Here is a 20,263-nt window from a genome sequence, read left to right as displayed (position 1 = left end):
GTATTATGTTTACGTTATGCTCTAAAGCTTCTGTGATCATAAGTTAACTAATTTGATATTTTGAGTTACCTGTAATGCATGACAGCACTAGCTATAGCCCAAATGGTGGCATAGACTTTGCTTTGCATTGTTTGTTATTTTATATAGGTATATGTTATATTGATTATATTTCTGCTCTTTCTGAGTTACCTGACTTCCGCTCCAGTCCTTCCTGGTTTGGCTGAAAGAGGAGGCTGAGGGTGGAGCTGGTTTAAATGCAGAAGCCAATAAAGTGGACTGAACCATCTATTGTGATCATGCAGGGGGAATGGGGTTCTTCTTGAATGATGGTTGGCTGTTATCTCTTTAGTTTTCACCTTTGGTGTATATAATGGTTTATTCATTTGCTATATAACTGGAGCTGTTTCTCATTTGAGCAGGTCAGTTTGTTGAGTTATGTTTTTGTTAAGTGACTTTTGAGTAGCGTTATGTTATGTTAACCTCTTTTACGGGCCCACTTGGTTCTTAAAAACTTTATTGTTGATATCTTGAATTTTTGTAATCATCTTGTCCTTTTTGGGGGTATAATAAAACCCATTTTTTGAAGATTACATTTGTGCCTGTGTGTTCCTGGCTGCTTGGATCATGACACTTGAACTCCTCCACTTGGGGCAGGAACTCATCCCCGACCCGGAGTGGGCACTCCACCCTTTTCCGGCTGAGAACCATGGCCTCAGATTTGGAGGTGCTGATCCTCATTCCCGCTGCTTGACACTCGGCTGCGAACCGTCCCAGTGCGAGCTGGAGGCCCTCACCCGATGAAGCCAACAGAACCACATCATCTGCAAAAATCAGAGATGAGATTCTGAGGCCACCAAAGCGAAAGCCCTCCGCCACTTGGCTGCGCCTAGAAATCCTGTCCATAAAAATTATGAACAGAACCGGAGACAAAGGGCAGCCCTGGCGGAGCCCATCACCCACCGGGAACGAGTCCGACTTATTGCCGGCAATGCAAACCAAGCTCTTGCAACGGTTATATAGGGATCGAATGGCCTGTAGCAATGGGCCAGACACCCCATATTCCCGCAACACCTCCCACAGGACACCCCGAGGGACACGGTCGAATGCCTTCTCCAAGTCCACAAAACACATGTAGACTGGTTGGGCAAACTCCCATGCACCCTCAAGTATCCTGGAGAGGATAAAGAGCTGGTCCAGTGTTCCGCGACCAGGACGAAAACCGCATTGTTCCTCCTGTATCCGAGGTTCGACTAACGGACGAACTCTCCTTTCCAGCACCCTGGCATAGACTTTCCCAGGGAGGCTGAGGAGTGTGATCCCCCTGTAGTTGGAACACAGAAGTAAGTACTGTATATGATGCCAGTATTTTCCCATATTTTCTAGATACTGTATTAGTACTGTGTGTAAAATGCCATCAAAAACTCAATTAAGTGTTATTCTTATTCTTCTTTCTCACCTTTCTTTCTCTGTCTCCTTTCATATTTAAAGGTTGCTGTGTTAAAAAATATATTGTGCTACCATGCTGTTTTGTATTGTTTTGGTAAATAAATACTTTATGAAAATATCCCTAAATCTGTCATTTATTAATTTTAATATTAATTAATGATCATGTCTCACCTCTAGTGTTCTTGGTCTTAATTTCAGGTTTCCACCATGTGTTGTAGATAGTTCAGGAGGTTAACTCTACCAAGCAGTCTTTTTGTTTCCGCTATGTACTGTTTAAAATCCAGAATAGGGAGAATGGTGTAGGTTTTGTCACGGCGGGGCGCGCCGGCGTGAGGAATGAGGTAGACCCAAGAGCAGACACGGTGGAGACAGAACTAGGTTTCCAAAATAAGGCAAGCCTTTATTGTGGCTGCAGGCATAACAAAAACACTAGGGGACACTGAAACTGGGAAAACTAAGAAGACAGAGAACACTGTGTAAACTAAGAAGGCTAAGGCACTCTGTGAAGGAACTATGGAAAAAACTATAAACACAGAGTAACTAAGCAGGCTATGAACACAGTGTCACAATAAGGGAAAATACGAGGTGAGGATAACAGACGAACTGACACAAAGACACACTGGGCTTAAATACACTGAGGCAGTCATCAAGAAATTAGAGACAGAAGGGGAACACAGCTGGGAGGAATAAGACCTGATAAGACAGAAGGAACAAAGCTAGAAACACTGACATAAGACGGGAACATGAGCCTTCAGAGTAAAACAGGAAACAAGACACCACTAAACAAACACGCAGACACGACACAGAGAGATAGACTAGACACTGAACTAAACCTGCAATAAACATGAGAACACAAAAACCTACGAACTAATCCCTAAACAAGAATAACCGAAACATAGAGTCATAATCATCATTATCATCATAATAAGAAAAGAATCCAAAATGCAAAACACACCAAAAGCATAACTCAAAATACTGGGTCAAACTGACCCAGAACCATGACAGGTTTAAGTTTATTAGATTGATACATATATACCAACAAGGCAGTGTACACCAAAGCAGTTGTTTTCATGCAAAGGCTTTATGGTTTTTCCTATAGCAATTGACAGACCACGTGACTTTTGCGCATTGCATGCCGGGAACTCGTGGCAAAACAATCCAAGTACCGCATCAAATGCAAGCATTTGCAGCACCGCAAAACATTCATTCTCCGGTTCCAATACCTTCTTGGTTTTTCTTTGCCCCCCAAAAAAGGAATGTACAAAACGAAGGAGAACAATGCCGGTCCGTACAAAGACAGACTCGACGAAAAGGCAAAGAAAAGATACGAGGAAAAACCAAAGGAGTGAAAGGGTCAGACCCTTACGAGCACACAGAGTGGACAAAAGACGTTAGCGTGCTGCCCAACTTTCACCACGCTCATATTTATAATTATACGGTTCTTGGAGTGAGTGCACACACTCATGAAGTTTAGTAACTTCAGGTCACTGCAACAAGCCCAGGTACAGTTTGCCAACGGATGGGTACAGGACCTTGAAATGCACCGTGGAGATCGAAAGACCATCGTACGAACAAAGGTAAGTTTACCAGTCTCACAAATCGTCTTCATAAATACACATTCGTTAACCGTTTATTAATAGGACCTTTGAGCTCAACGGTAATTAATTAGTAGTGGAAATAATTTCTGGTTCGCATTACAGAAATGTAGCAGTGACAATAATATTGTATGCTGTAATCGTACTGGGCAATTAGTGATACAAAACAACTGTTTGTCACGGTCTGACTGGGGCAGACCGTATGTGTTGCAGAGGAGGACTCAAACGCAGACCAAAATGTGGTGTGGATTAACAAAACAAGCCGTTTATTGAGGTTGGCAACGAGGGTACAAAATAATAGGGCATCGGTGAAAACTAAACAATAACCTAAACTGGGTGAACTAATAACAAAACATGAAAAACCTTAACCATAGTGAACTGACATGGGTACCTGGAGATGAGACATGGATGAGCAGACGACCTGACAATGGCATGAAGAAAACAAAAGGCTTAAATACAGACATGAGGTGATCAGGGGAAGTGGCGACACATGGGGGAAAACAGCTGACAGACATAAACCTAATGACAGGACCAGGAGAGGAAAGCTAAATACAATAAACAAAGAACACATGACATTGTCAGAATAAAACAGGAAATACTAAAACATGACAACACAACTTAACAGACCTAATATGTGATGAATAAATACAAAACCCCAAAACATAGAAAACCCAGGAACAATAACTGCCTAAACTAAAGGCAGATAGGAAATAACACAAACTAATAACATATCAAAAAATACAAAGAAAACTCAGAGTGCTGGGTCGGAGACCCAGCCTGTGACAGAGCCCCCCCCTTAAGGGCGGATTCCAGACGCCCTAAAACCTCGAAAAACAAAACCAAAAACAACCCACCAAGGGCGGGCGGTGGGGGTCCAGGACGGAGGGCCAGAAACAAGGCCAAAAAAAACCAAAAACAAAACGTCCATCAAAATCACAGGAGCGCAGGGAACAGTTCATGACTCCTCAGGGGGCCGACCCGGAGGGTGACGGTCCAGAAAATCATAGTTCATGTGATCAGGGGGCCGGCCCGGAGGCCGACGGCACAGAAGTCCATGGTCGAACAGTTCCGGGGGCCGTCCGTGCGGACGGCAATGGTGGCGACATGGAAACCGTTCAGGGGGCCGACCGTGCGGACGGCAATGGTGGCGACATGGAAACCGTTCAGGGGGCCGACCGTGCGGACGGCAAAGGTGGCGACATGGAAACCGTTCAGGGGGCCGACCGTGCGGACGGCAACGGCGTAGAAACAGTTCAGGTGGCCGGCCGTGCGGAAGGCGGCGGCGGCGCCCAAGTGTCAGGCGTACCGGCCGAGGCTTGGAGGGCACAGGACCAGGTGACGCTAAAGCAGAGGCTGAGGCCGGACCAGGCGTAGCAGAAGCACAGGCAGAGGCCGGACCAGGCGTAGCAGAAGCACAGGCAGAGGCCGGACCAGGCGTAGCAGAAGCACAGGCAGAGGCCGGACCAGGCGAGGCTGAAGACTCTGACGAGGACGGACCAGGCGAGGCTGAAGACTCTGACGAGGACGGACCAGGCGAGGCTGCAGCAGGAGCAGAGGCCGAAGCCGGACCAGGCGTAGCACAGGCCGGACCAGGCGTAGCACAGGCCGGACCAGGCGAAGACGAAGGCTCTGATGAAGCCGCACCAGGCGAAGACGAAGGCTCTGATGAAGCCGCACCAGGCGAAGACGAAGGCTCTGATGAAGCCGCACCAGGCGAAGCACAGGCTGGAGCCGCAGCAGGCGAAGCACAGGCTGGAGCTGCAGCAGGCGAAACAGAAGCAGAATCTGAAGGTGGCTGGACGGGCTCCTCGGGCCCCCCAGCTGACGTGGCTTGAGGCTGGACGGGCTCCTCGGGCCCTCCAGCTGACGTGGCATGAGGCTGGACGGGCTCCTCGGGCCCTCCAGCTGACGTGGCATGAGGCTGGTGCGGTTCTCCTGAACCCCCAGCTGACGTGGCATGAGGCTGGACGGGCTCCTCGGGCCCCCCAGCTGACGTGGCATGAGGCTGGACGGGCTCCTCGGGCCCTCCAGCAGACGAGGCATGAGGCTGGACGGGCTCCTCGGGCCCTCCAGCAGAAGCAGTGGCAGGACCAGTAGGTGCCGAGACTACTGGCTGAACAAAAGGCTGAGCAGGTGATTGAGCAAATAACTGAGCTGAACAATGGGGAGCTGGCTGAGCTGCACAGTGGGCTAAGGGCTGAGCTAACGGAAGCACAGGAAAGTGAACTATGGACCGGGCTGCTAACAGAGCTAACGACTGGGCTAACGACTGAAAGGCATGCAGTAGCAATGGCGGCGTGGATTGCAGACCGAATTCTCCTGAGCCCTCAGTAGAGACAGGGACGGGTGCAGGAGCATGCCGGACACTAGCCACTCCCACCCGAGGAGTAGGTACGGGTGCGGAGACGGGCTGTATCCTGGCTGCCCTCACCCTGGGGACCGGAACAGGTACCGGCAACGGCTGGGCAACTGCCCTTCCCACCCGAGGAGCAGGTACGGGTGCAGAAAGGGTCAGAGCCTCAGCTGGCCTGGAAACCAGAGCGGGAGCCAACTGGGCCTCAGTCTCCCCCACCCGAGGAACAGACACGGGTGCAGAGGTACGCTGGGCCCGAGCTGCCCCGGGAGGAGAAACACGAGCAGGAACGGGAGTAGGCTCAGGGTCAACATATACAGGTTCGACAAACACGGATCTATCAAAAATAAACCCGCTGTCCACTTCATGTTTAGCAGTCTTAGCCTTAGCAGTCTTAGTTTTAACGGTTTTCAAAATCCTTGAGTTAACAGTTGCAGAGCGGGTTGACTCGGGGATGACTGAACCGGACCTGACAGAACCTGAACAGACGGAAGTGGAACTGAGTGTGTTTGTCCTGGTAACGTAATTAACAGTCTGTCCTTTAACCCTATGTGCAGGCTTAGGCGAGCGGGAATTGCTTTTCATCCCTCCCTGTGTAGAGGGAGTAAAACAAAACGGATCCTCCCAGTCCACGTCGTCATCCATAAGGGAAATTCCCCATGGATCGGAAGTGAGCCGATTGTTGTTAATGTCAGACGGGACGTGAGAATAAAAGTCATTTTCACTCACCACCGTGAGCTGCTCAGCAATGTCCGGTTTATGGCGGCGTGCGCGCCGCTTCCTGCGAACAGAGGAAGCTGGCGGAGCGAGCGACTGAGCCCCTGGTGCACAGAATGGTGACACCGAGGCTGGAGCGTGAGCGCCTGAAGCCACACGGAGGACTCCCACCTGAAGCGAGCGAGGCTTAGATGCAGGCAGCGCAACAGGCGGGGACTTTCGGCAGCTCTTGGGACCTCCGAGAGCTAGCCGAGTCCCGTGGAAAATGCGCTCTTAGTCGGGGGTACGCCACGGCTTCCAGCGGAGCTCCTCCTCCAGCTGGGCGAAGGCTGCCTCCCGACGCTCGTAAAGCTCGCGGTCTGCTGAGTCCATAGGGGTCAGGTCGTACTGTCACGGTCTGACTGGGGCAGACCGTATGTGTTGCAGAGGAGGACTCAAACGCAGACCAAAATGTGGTGTGGATTAACAAAACAAGCCGTTTATTGAGGTTGGCAACGAGGGTACAAAATAATAGGGCATCGGTGAAAACTAAACAATAACCTAAACTGGGTGAACTAATAACAAAACATGAAAAACCTTAACCATAGTGAACTGACATGGGTACCTGGAGATGAGACATGGATGAGCAGACGACCTGACAATGGCATGAAGAAAACAAAAGGCTTAAATACAGACATGAGGTGATCAGGGGAAGTGGCGACACATGGGGGAAAACAGCTGACAGACATAAACCTAATGACAGGACCAGGAGAGGAAAGCTAAATACAATAAACAAAGAACACATGACATTGTCAGAATAAAACAGGAAATACTAAAACATGACAACACAACTTAACAGACCTAATATGTGATGAATAAATACAAAACCCCAAAACATAGAAAACCCAGGAACAATAACTGCCTAAACTAAAGGCAGATAGGAAATAACACAAACTAATAACATATCAAAAAATACAAAGAAAGCTCAGAGTGCTGGGTCGGAGACCCAGCCTGTGACACTGTTTTATCCTGTGAATAAAAGTATATGTTTTTGTCAGTGTACCATAATAACAGAAGCGAAACGCAATATTGTGTCAGGACAATTCACTATTTATGCACAATAAACAAAGGAGCATAGCGCGACAATTTCTGTTCAGCGCCAGACTTGCTTGTAACCTATATCACCAATTATGTTATGAAAATGACGTATTAACTACTAAAAAACACTGACCTTCGTGTAAATGCTTGGAGCAGACTAACCTGTGAGCTGGAGTGTTCTGGGACGTTATATTTGGTATATCCAGGCAATCCGTCGCCTCTTTGTTACTTCGGAAACATGGCTTAAAAAATTTCTCTTCCACGACGTAATCCGATAACAACCGATCTCTTTACCTGTCGGCTTCCCGTGGCTCTCATGCAACAGGTGTTGTGCCAAAAAGTGATTGCCTGCCAAAAACTGATTTCCAATGTTTGCTTGTATTTTTTATGTGTAATATCTTTACGTGTGTTGGTAAATAGACTTTAGTGAACAGCGTTTACAAAGGGACTATATATGGAATTTAAAAAATTATGTTTTTTCAAGTATCTTTACAACTCTGTGTTATTGTACTTACATTATAACCAATCCGGTCCTTTATCCCCACTTTAAATATTTTTACAGAACTATTGTAATATTTGAGCCATTTCTGCTGTCCAACTACTTCTTACAAAAGACATTTTTAATGTTAATTAGATTTTTTTAACGGCATAAATAACGGTTATATAAAAGTCACTGCCAAAGACTGATTGCGGCTTCTACCTTGTTACACTAATGTTGTTTATAGCTCAATATGACTTTATGTCATCCATGAGGGATGCATTTGACATATGTTTCACATATTATAGCCCAACAAGTTACTTATAGCAATTTAAATACCAGCAATCAGTTTTTGGCAAATACCGGAAATCAGTTTTTGGCAGACAATCACTTTTTGGCACAACACCGGCTATTGCAGTTAATAATACAACAGCTTCTTGCCATTTTTTGTGTTTCTTTTTATCCAACACGTTCTCACTCCCAACTCGTCAAACGTGTGACGCATGGTCAGGCTCCCTCTGCTTTACTTATGGACGCGCAGGGTACCCCCCTCGCGTCGGGAATTGACGTGAAGGGTCCTCCGATTGAAGAGATTGCTGCGGAAGTGCCTGTTGTCGGTATATTTAGACATTTTCCAAATCACATTGTAGTGACGTATACAGAACACAATAAATTATATAATGTAAGCAACTACCTGAGAAACAGCAGATACAGCAGATATATTAATTATAGGCTATTACTTTTGTATCGTTTATTGCATTTATGGAGGGAGTGGTGTATGCTGGGTAATGGCACAGCTAGCGACTGGGTGACTTTATTCACCCGCTTCGGCTGTTATTAGTCCATACAATGGGCGTTATTAGCACAAATCAGTCCCATAGATATAGGCCATCTCCTGCTAGATTGTTCAGAAGGTTGTTCTCATCCATCCAGATGGAGGATCACTAACAGGAGCGTGGAAGACTCCAGAATCCACTCTGGCTGGAATCCGGTGGATATGCAGTGTGTACAGGTAAGACCATTTAAACGGACAGCATTTATAGAATGACTATTAAAAGTCAGCTAGTGTCAATAATGTGGTTATCTTAGTAATACACAGAGTGCTAATATAACAGCTTTAAGATGCATTTGTAGATATTATTACGTGTTTTACCGTCTTTATGGTGCTAGCTTAAAGTTACGGTGTAAACGCTAGCTTATATTACTGGTGTCAAGCCAGCCTCCAATTCGAGACTTGCAGTCAAGCCAGCCTCCAGTTTGTTTTACGTTCCCTGTGTATTCAAAGTATTACGGGAATGGATGTGGAAACCGGACTTCAAAATAAAAGCCAACTTCGAGTGAATTAACAGATGTTTTTTTTTGTTTTTTTTTTCTTTTCTACTTTCTTTGCTTTCTATTTTTACTGCACTTTACATACGTCAACATGTCAAATTGTTTGCAATCTATCTAAAAAGAAACCAATTCAAAGCACGGGCATGGAGGACTTCCTGGAAAGTTAGCTGGGAATTTTTTGGCTTCAATTTCACACATATTTGAAGTGCTTTGAGGAAGTTGTGCATTTACTGTCTTTTAAGTAACTCACTCTTGGGATCCGCTTGAATGTATGCTAGTTTCTTTCCTAATTAAATCATGTGAATGTCACCTTGTGGCTTGGTATTCTCAGCAAAACCATGAAGGTAGGTGTTGTGGAAAGGACAGAGAGGAGCAGCATTATAAACAGTAGGTGCTGTAATAGGTGGTGTTTGGCAGGTGAGTCAGTGGCTCCTAATATAGAGCCAAGTAATAGTTGTGGGTGTTAAGTGTTGGAGGTGTGACTGGACTTTTTTTTTTTTTTTTTTTTTTTTTTTTTTTGCCTGTCCCGTTTGGCTCTTTTGCCATCAGAATTGTCTAAAGGCAAAGAAAGATGCCCAACGGATTTACTTTACCAAATTGACCATCCCAGCCTTGCCGTAATGGTCCATTTGATTCACCTTTTATTGTTTATTTTATTTTTACTTGCTGAATACGGGACAGACTTGACTGGGGGAAAGAAGGGGAGAAAGAAAGAGGGAAAGAGAAACAGCTGAGAAGAGGGACGGGGAGAAGGGCAAAAAAACAAAAACCAACAGAATGAGCAGAAAGAAAAAAAAATGCATCTAATTAACAATTAACAGATATGTTAAGAACATAATAACATATAATTTAGGCTTTTTTATTTTATTTTACAAACTCTAATGAACAATCTATATGACACAGCCTTGTACCCTAATTGTGCCCTGTCACTATCAAGGCCATCTTATTTTGGATTTCAAAGTAAAAGCCCTGTGAATCTTCATTTTTGAACTACTCTTTCAATGACTTCATAATGCTCTTAAAAGCAAAAGTCGTATTTCCAAATACTATTTGAACTTTGTATCAACACTTTCCAACCGCAGTCTTTTTCACAGTAATACCATATCAATATCAAGTCAGTCTGGTTTTGCCTTTCATAGTAATGGCCCTTTGAAATTGCCGATATTTGACTTAATCTTCTAACGATTCAAAATGCTCTAAAATGAAAAATTCCTGTTTCCACAGGGTAATTCTACTTTAGATCAACAGTATACAACCCCACAGTGATACCATATCAATATCAAGTCATTCTGATTTTGCTTTCAAAAATAAAAGCCCTTTCAAATTGTCCATAATTGACCTAACTTTCAGTGATTTCAAAATGCTCTAAAATGGAAAATTCCTGTTTCCACAGGGTGATTCTACTTTAGAATTATTCTGAAATGTTTTTTTTATTCTTTCTGTTACTCACATTTATGTTTTGATGTGCAATGGTGTTAGTTTGAATGACATCTCCAAGGCCCTTTAATTTATAATTGTCTTTTTGGTTTTTTCTTTTTACTTTGTTTGTCAAGTATTCACCACATTTAAAACCCACAAAAAAAAGACAATAGTTAACTTTAAAATTAGTACAGAGGTGGACAATAAACTCAGCCGTGGTGTCTTTTGTCTTATGCAGTCAGAGAGATTATTGAATGTTTGGGTGGATGTACACTCAACAAAAATATAAACGCAACACCTTTGTTACTGCTCCCATTCCCCATGGGATGGACGTAGAGACCTAAAATTCATTCCAGATACACAATATAACCATCCCTCCCAAACAGTGGTCACAAATCAGTCCAAATGTGTGGTAGTGGGCACATCTGCTATATTGAGATAATCCATCCCACCTCACAGGTGTGCCACATCAGGATGCTGATCTGACATCATGAGTAGTGCACAGGTGTACCCCAGACTGCCCACAACAAAAGGCCACCCTGGAATGTGCAGTTTTGTCTCACAGCAAAATGCCACAGATGCCACAAGCAATGAGGGAGCGTGCAATTGGCATGCTGACAGCAGGAATGTCAACCAGATCTGTCGCCCGTGCATTGAATGTTCATTTCTCAACCATAAGCCGTCTCCACAGGCGTTTCAGAGAATATGGCAGCACATCCAACCGGCCTCACAACCGCAGACCTCGTGTAACCACACCAGCCCAGGACCTCCACATCCAGCAGGTTCACCTCCAAGATCGTCTGAGACCAGCCACCCAGACAGCTGCTGGAACAATTGGTTTGCACAACCAAACAATTTCTGCACAAACTGTCAGAAACCGTCTCAGGGACGCTCAACTGCATGCCCGTCGTCCTCATCGGGGTCTTGACCTAACTCCAGCTCATCGCCGTAACAGACTTGTGTGGGCAAATGCTCACATTCGATGGCGTCTGGCACGTTGGAGAGGTGTGCGCTTCACGGATGAATCATGGTTCACATTGTTCAGGGCAGATGGCAGCTGAGAATGTCCCAGTTCTTGCATGGCCAGCATACTCACCGGACATGTCACCCATTGAGCATGTTCGGGATGTGCTTGACCGGCGTATACGACAGCGTGTACCAGTTCCCACGAATATCCAACAACCTCGCACAGCCATTGAAGTGGAGTGGACCAACATTCCACAGGCCACAATTGACAATCTGATAGACTGCATGCGACGATGTGTTGCACTGCATGAGGCAAATTGTGGTCACACCAGATACTGACCGGTTCTGGGTCCCCAGACCCCCAATAGCGCAAAAAACTGCACATTCCAGGGTGGCCTTTTGTTGTGGGCAGTCTGAGGTACACCTGTGCACTACTCATGATGTCAGATCAGCATCCTGATGTGGCACACCTGTGAGGTGGGATGGATTATCTCAATATAGCAGATGTGCCCACTACCACACATTTGGACTGATTTGTGACCACTGTTTGGGAGGGATGGTTATATTGTGTATCTGGAATGAATTTTAGGTCTCTACGTCCATCCCATGGGGAATGGGAGCAGTAACAAAGGTGTTGCGTTTATATTTTTGTTGAGTGTATTTTCCTCTGTGGTGGGTTACGATGTGCGCCCACCACCCAAGGCTCCGTGGGGCTTGGTGGTGGTGCTAATGTAGGCCCCCGTCCGGATGGGCCTTTGTGGCTTCCAGGGGTGCCTACTTGGGTCAGCGGGGGACTTGGCCCCACGAGAGAGTACTTTGCCTTCACTTCCCTCCCCTCCTCATCCCCACTCCATCACACCGCCACACATGCAGGGCTTTGGCGTACAGTTGTTTCACTGAGGTGGGTGTGAGACATTCCTGCTGTGTCCCCTTCCGACCACCTGTACCTCAATTTTATTCCACAATCTATACATCAACATCACTTGTGCTGGGCATGCTGAATGCCGTCCAAGGGATGGTCTGTGTATTCAACCTCTCCTAAGTTGCCGGTGCCCACGTCTCAATTTTAAATACATGTTATTAGATTATTCTGTTATTATATGTTACCTTATATATGTAGTCAAAGTAGTTGAATTATGTTAACTGCTGTAGGACACTTATTATCCTTTAATTTAGATGGTGCTGTGTATGTAGTTTAGTTCTTATTATACTTTTGAGTTAAAAGAACATATTCACTTATTAGTTTATTAGATAAGTGTGCATCACTCTGTATCCTCGATCTGCTGTGAATGTCTCACACTGTGATTCTTGACATGTTTTATTGCTGAATCATGAAGAGAGAGGAGACTCTGAGTCTAGGGCAGAAGAGATAAACTACATTCCATACCCCCACCTTACAGAAAGCAGAGAAACAACTGCCGAGGTCATAACTTAGGCGCTGTAACAGAGAAAGAATGTGATGTTTAGGCTTTTACGACTAGGTGGGGGCCGCTAGGAGCTATAAAAGGCTGTGTAATCCGTCACCATTTTGAGACTGCTGTGACCCTCTTCAGGCATGTCTCCCCATCATGATGGTCCTTATGCTCTTAAGTGTTGAATTGTATGGAAATAAATGATTGAGCATAAATACACCAAGTATTGTCCTTCCTTCAGCCCAAAGATTCAAAGAATTGGGAGATTTCAACAATGTAGATGGTAATGTTTCTTGGCAGGGGCCGTGCTGACACCAATATTTATTATCTACTGTTACTTATACTTATCTAGGTTGTGGATGTGATACTTGCTGTTGTGTACTGTGTTATATTTTTGCTTGTTTTCTTTTCTGTTTTTTTCTTCCAGTAGGTATCCAATGGAATTTACTGTCTTGTGTCACCGTCCCACATCCCCTCTGTTTTTTCCCATCTTTTGAACGTCTCTTGTCTAAGTCTTAATATTTCCTATCAACCACTTATGTGTATTCCTTTGATAATAACTGCAAATTTAAATTTTACAATAAAACGATTGAATAAATAGAGATATTTTAAAATTTTAATCAAGTGGAGCAATATTGCAAAGCCATAATTGTCCACTTGAAAAAAACAAAATCTGTTGGAGAGCCTATACCGCCCACTACTGGACATGCGAGCTTTGAGTGTCTGACTCTGTCGACATTCCAAAAACTAGAGGTGAAAACATGTCATTTTGAACATAAAAGTCTTGTGCAGAAAAAATGCCGAAGAAGGAGAAGGGGTGAGTTCGTTTTTTAAGTATAAACTTTAAATATTAACTTTTAAAATTTGCTAACAAAGTAGTTCATCTCCAATTACATGTAACTGAGTAATCAAGTCTTGTAGCTAGGGATGGGTACCGGTGTCCGGTGCCAGTTCTGACATAAACGGTAGTAACCAGACCGAAAAGCAGCGCACATTTCGGTGCTTTTTTTTCCTGAGCTGTGATACACTTCTAGCCAATCATTTTATGTTCCCGAGGACAGTAGGCGGGTCCAGGTACGTACGTTCTTTTAGAGCAGAGCTACAGATTAAAAATGCCCAAGACGAAGCGGTCAAAAGTCTGGCTGCGAGACCTCACACCGTGCACATCTACTGCGGGTGTGGTGCCTGTTATCAGACCCGGATTTAGCAACATCCCCAAAAACCCGAAGAGGAGAGTCCTGGCCCCTAGCCCTGCCAGTGTAGCAGAGGATGATGATGCAGCAGCAGCCGCTCTTCTCTGCGTGAGTAGCTTCATGTTGTTCGTGTGTAATTTACGTTGAGTAGGCTAACCACGTTATTACATTAATGCATGTAAGGTGAACTAGCAAACACCGTCGTAGTTACATGCGGCTGTCTTCTTGTTTGATGGCAGATACTCCCTTCACCCTGGCCAAAAAGGCTAAAATGACCAAAGAAAAAGAGGGAAACAGCTGAACATGAGAGGTTTTTGGACAAAGTTTGTGTTTTTTCCATTGTTTAAGCACTGCTTCCAGCTAAGAGTGATACCATATATGCCCCATAGCTGCAGAAAAGGCTAACATTGTTATCTTTTTACAAAAAACCAGCTGAACATGAGAGGTTTTTGGACCAATTTTGTGTTCTCCATTCTTTAAGCACCGGTTTGAGCACCGTTTGAGCACCGGCACCGTTTCAAAAGTACCGATTTGGCACCGGTATCGGATAAAACCTAAACGATACCCATCCCTACTTGTAGCCTAGCCTAAGATATTAGCTAGTTTATTTCTGATTGTAAAAATGTCATTTTTCTTATGTGTAACACTTAAAATTACATTTATTTCACCATATTATTACTGGGGTTTTTTTTCGATAACAGGCTTCGCTATGAGCAAAAACAAAAAAAGATTTGCGCACAGGACTCAGGCAAAGTTGTAGCATACGGCAGAAATTAATTAACACGTGTTCTATAACAGGCACATCTGTTGCTAACAGGCAATGGCTTTTTAACATCAAGTGCTGCACATTTTCTTCAGGGGCATTGCATTTCACAAAAACATGTTCAAATAGTACTTGAATAGAAACAAAGTTGATAGTTTTGTAATTAGTGGCACCGATTTAAAATTGTTCTCAATTCATTGAGAATATTATACATATTCTTTATAAAATGTTATGATTTCAATGATATAAATGACAATGTAATGATTTCTTTTTTTACACTTAGAGTCTACCGCTTCTGCTTATTTGGGGTATGTATTTTTTTTCTTCTTTTCTTTCATATACATTTTCCACGAAAAATAAAACTGAAAATGCTATATCTTCTGTTTTAGAACAAAAATAAAACGATTACAATCAATGAAATTATTGAAACTGTGGAACAGCTGAAAAAACATGGCATCCAACTGGAGGACCATGCACTTCATAAAGAAGGCCCCTGGGGTCAAGTTTGCCTGACACTTGGTATTCAGAATAATCAAAATAACCGCTACAGAATTTGTGATGCATTTCGTCAGGTTAGTTCTTTTCACTTATTTTTAAAAAATATATATTGTATTAAATTATTTAGTTAAAATCAAATTTATTAAAAATGTATGCCTGTTCTCTACAGAACTTGTCTATACCAGTCAAAGGGGATTCAGATAATGGACAAAAGCCACCAGAGCAGGTTCCATAAATAAAATTCTATGTGTTTGATATCAAATATGTTGGTATACCAAATTTTAGTCAATGTGTTACTGTTGAAATTATCCCTCAAATTAATATTGTTACGGGTAATGTCATTTTCAACAGGAAGAACTATCAGCTGCCGCTTCTCTGTCACCGGACATCTCCTCACAGGAGGATGGACAGCTGTCTCCTGCGCAGGTCAGTCTGTCTGTACTATCATAATGTCTTCTTAACACTTCCATGTAATTACACTAAAGTTACACCTCTCAACTCATGTAATAGCAACCAGAAGAACTATCAGCTGCCGCTTCTCTGTCACCAGACATCTCCTTGCAGGAGGATGGACAGCTGTCTCCTGAGCAGGTCAGTCATTAAAAATGCTTTCACATAAGTTATGATTGGCACTAGGATCATTGTTTAAATGACCACTTTATATTACATAAAAAATATTTTTAAAAACACAATATACAATTAAATAAAGAATTTTATCAAATGTTGTAACATAGAATGAAATTTATATTTCATGACACTTCTCAACATGAATTTTTGCTATATATTCTGACATTAGAAACACTGGTTGTTAATATACTTAAAATACACAAGTATTTCAAGTATATTTACTGATATTACGGTAGTTATGTAACATGGACAAAATGTTTTCTCACAAAATAAATTTTTCCTCTTTTTTAGCCTAACAGCAACTCATCTGATGATGGATTCATAAGAATCAGGGTCCCACTTGCAACAAATTTTTTTTTCCTGAAAAGGAAAGAATGGACTAATATAAAAAATAAGAGATCCCAAAGAGGATACAAGGGACTACAGTGGACAAATCTGATTTCAGACGGAATACGGACAGTGTTTCCATATTGTTCCTTTGCCTTCAAAAGGCACAGAGTCAAGGCTTTGGACTCAGTAAGAAAGGGCCCTTTCTTCTGGTGTCTGGGTTACTGCAGTTTTGAGGATTGTCCAGTCACTGTCACTGTCACTGTAGATAATGAAGACGATCTAAAGGCAAAAGTCAATTTTCAAGGTCTCGAGTGTGTGCACAACCAGTATGAACTAAGAAGAAGACCTGTAAGAGCTCATAAGAGAGATAAAATTGGCCATGAATTGGAAAAGCAATTACCTAGAGCCATGTATCTGGAAACAATGAGCAAAATGGATGATGATGTTGTGCAATCGGGGTGTAGAGATGAAGTTCCAACTCCTCAAGTGTTGAGAAACATAGCCTTGGAAATCCGAAAGAAAAGTCGTCTTCATCATAATGAGATTATGAGTCTCCAGTTAATGGTGGCAAACAAGAAGAACAACCCAGAGGATGTATTGCAGAAAGTGATGTTACATCCAAAAGGTGTTTTTTTTTTATGGTCTTCCAGGAGCATTGAGATTTTCCAGAGCCGCTGTCGGGAGTGTCACAGTACGGCTGTGTGCAGGCAGGAGAGGACCCAAACGCAAACTCACAGAGACAAAAGGTAAACTCAAAAAACACAGCTTTATTGCTGGCGTGGGACACGAAAAACAATACAAAATAAACTAAACTGGGAAAACTAAAGCACAGGGAAAAATCACACAGCTATGATGGAGACTACGACACTGACAAAGAGAAACACAGGGCTTAAATACACAGAGGGATAACGAGGGAATGAGACACAGAAGGAGGGCACAGCTGGGAGAAATCAGGACTGGACGAGACAGAGACGCAAAACTAGAAACACTCACATGAGGCATGGACCTTCAAAGTAAAACAGGAAGTATCACACAGAGACGCGAACTAGACACAGTGGAGACAGCAACTAAGAAACAGAGACAAACCATAAGGCAGAGGTCTAAGAACCAAAATACACAGAGGGAAATACTCAGCTTTGAACACAAGAGACTAGACTAGAGGGAGTAACAAAAGACCAACCATGAGAACATAATGCACAATGCAGGGTGACAGAAAACAAGAAACTCAAACATGCAAAGACACACCATAAACAGAACAGAGGGGGCACAGAGAGACATGAAGGGCAGGGGAGACTTAACATGGGTTGAAACACAAGGGGGAACTAATAAGCAAATCAACATAGGAGGCCTAATGAGCTAAACATACTATAAACATCAAAATGAACTAAAACGCAAAACACTGGGTCCTAAGACCCAGGATCGTGACAGGGAGGACATACTTTATTTGGATGCTACAGGAAGTATCATGAAAAAAAGAAAGGGTTCGCCTCCTTTCTATGTTTACGAACTTGTAGTAAGAAATCCACGGAAAACATCCTCTCCCCTACCAGTGGCTACATATTTAACATGTGACCATACCACTGCCTCAGTTACATATTTTTTGGAAGCATTTCTGACTGATGTTGCAAGGGCCTGTGGAGCAGGGAAATTATTTTACTGCTATTGTTAAAGAATAATCATCATCACCATTGCATTAATAATATAATCTGTAGTTTATATTGGATTCAGAGGTTGAACAGTGTGTGTCTTTCAGAAAGACTAAGTCACAGGCTGACAGGAAACAGGCTTGCAGAGAGTTTGCAGAAGTGAAACCAGTCTTAGGTTATTTTGAGCAGCAGGCTAAGACGATCATTGCTTTAACAATGTAACAGATAGCTTTAAGATGGCCTTAAGATGTTTATGATAATGTTAACTTTGTATTCCAGGTGCAGTTATAACTATTTTATACACAATGCATATCTGTGCTTATTTGAGTTGATGTTCAGGTTCATTAAGGGTCCAAAGCTTCACTAGTGAGAGTGTCTAGATGATCCATGCTGAGGGAAAACTAGAACATAGAAGGAATTGCAATACATGCTTACACAACAGTTCATTTTAATATCTTTTATATGTTCATATTCTTGTATTAAGCTTTTAGTAGGGGTTCTTGATTAAAACATTTATTTAGTAGATGACACATATCTATAGTTTCAGTTCGGTTATTACAGAGTGGCTTCTGTCTCTCTGTCTAGAGGTCAGGAGCTAGTCGGCGAGGTGAAACAGGGTGCAATTGTGGTTAGCACACAGACACACACACACTCAGTTAGAGAGAATCATTTATAGGGGAAGTTTAATTATGTTTTGCTTGGGGTTGCAAAAAGAGCAGTTTGTAGCAGAACTGCTGCTGAGGTGTCAAGATGACAAGCGAGCATCCGGCAGTGACAGGAAGCACCTGTTATGAAGATAGAAGACAATTGTTCTTTTAAATTGTGTCAAAAGTCGTTGTGGTTTTGATATTGACGTATGTATATATCCTGTCTGTGACGCATGAAGGGGCGTCAGTAAATCAAGCCCTGACGGTATAAAATCTGTGTATGCTTTGAGGAAGTCGAAGACCACTTGCTGTCTGCGCACAGAGTGTCTTCCCACACGTGTGTAGTCATTAAAATCATTGTTTGACCAAGAGCTTCTGGACCATGGGTGGTTTGTACTCTCCTTCCTCAATTTTTGAACCTTAACAGGCCTTTGGGCGCAAAGCCATGCGTTCACCTTTAATGCTTATGTGTGATGGATCTATGCATTAGGATAGACACAATAAATGATTATTATAACATCGCTTCGGGGAAAGGAAACAAGGAAGACTTCGAGGTTCCAATTCTTCACAGATGCCTTAGTCATGTTATGAAGAATGCCAAGGAGATCTGTAAAAAGTAGTAAGTGTAGTCCTTTTAATACGGTATTCACTTGTTTGTTTTTTTATTGTGACATGTGACATGGCATTTCATTTTTCAATTTGGGAAAACATTATTACTGTTTTGGAAACACTTAAAGACAATTTTTTCTTTAACTGCAGTGCACCAAAGAACTACCATCTTGCAATGCACACTTTTGGAGTCTTCACTACTGCAACTTCCTTAAAAGACCTCACTGACATGGTTCAAAGTGCTGCAGTTGTTTTTGGGAGTCCGTGTAGTGGTGAGAATGTCGAAAAACATTTTCACAACCTTCAGTTGTTGATGCAGAAAGCCAATGTTGATGTTGATGGCAATGACAGAAACTCAAAAGCTGATGAGGACCTGAAGGTAAACTGAAGTCAATTTTTATTAAAACTAAAGGCTAAACTTTTGCCTCTTATATATCTTTTTAAATACTTTGGAATAGCATAATAATCACAAGTCACAAGTAATTTTAAATGTTTTATACAACATAATGTTGGGTTTTTAGATTATAGATATGAAAGATGAGTGCACACAATGTTCAAATCACATAATTATTCTGTTTTGTCTGTTGGCTAGGGAGTCAAGGGAAACAACCTCTTTGGGAGACATTTTAAGAAGCTCATTTCCAACACATCATTGGAGATGGATGGTGAGGCAAACCCTTACTACAGCAAGGGGCTCATGGAGCACATCAGCAAATATCTTCTTCCTTTTTCTGGATTATGGTCTGCAATAATGTTAGGTAAGCCATTTTAAAGTAGACAAGTAATTAGTTTATAAAATGAAATTACACACATCAATATTATTCTAATCTTCAAAATCCAAAGGTGACCTTGGAAGACATGGCACTGGGAAAATGTATGAGCAGTACCACAACAAATACAATGCCTTGGGGGCAGGGATAGCTCAGTAGGTAAAGTGGTCGCCCCATGATCGGAAGGTCGGCGGTTCGAATCCACTTAACGGCTACCCTGAGGTACCCCTGAGCAAGGTACCGTCCCTACACACTGCTCCCTGGGCGCCTGCTTAGTGGGCTGCCCACTGCTTCACTGAGTGAATGGGTCAAATGCAGAGAAAAACAAGTAATTTCCCCATGGGGATCAATAAAGTATCCATTATTATTATTATTATTATTAAGA

The 20,263-nt window shown here is 43.0% G+C and overlaps 1 pseudogene; it reads left to right on the top strand.

Annotated features, from left to right (window-relative positions):
* The first annotated feature begins 16,520 nt into the window (after positions 1–16,520).
* On the top strand, positions 16,521–19,496 carry LOC146661543 (uncharacterized; annotated as a pseudogene).
* The last annotated feature ends 767 nt before the right edge of the window (positions 19,497–20,263 follow it).

The sequence above is a fragment of the Rhamphochromis longiceps genome, linkage group LG9, assembly GCF_057381845.1.
Source record: "Rhamphochromis longiceps isolate RC_006_pf linkage group LG9, R_longiceps_female_GT1.1, whole genome shotgun sequence".
NCBI lineage: Eukaryota > Metazoa > Chordata > Actinopteri > Cichliformes > Cichlidae > Rhamphochromis > Rhamphochromis longiceps.
This window is presented reverse-complemented; position numbering and strand designations above follow the sequence as displayed.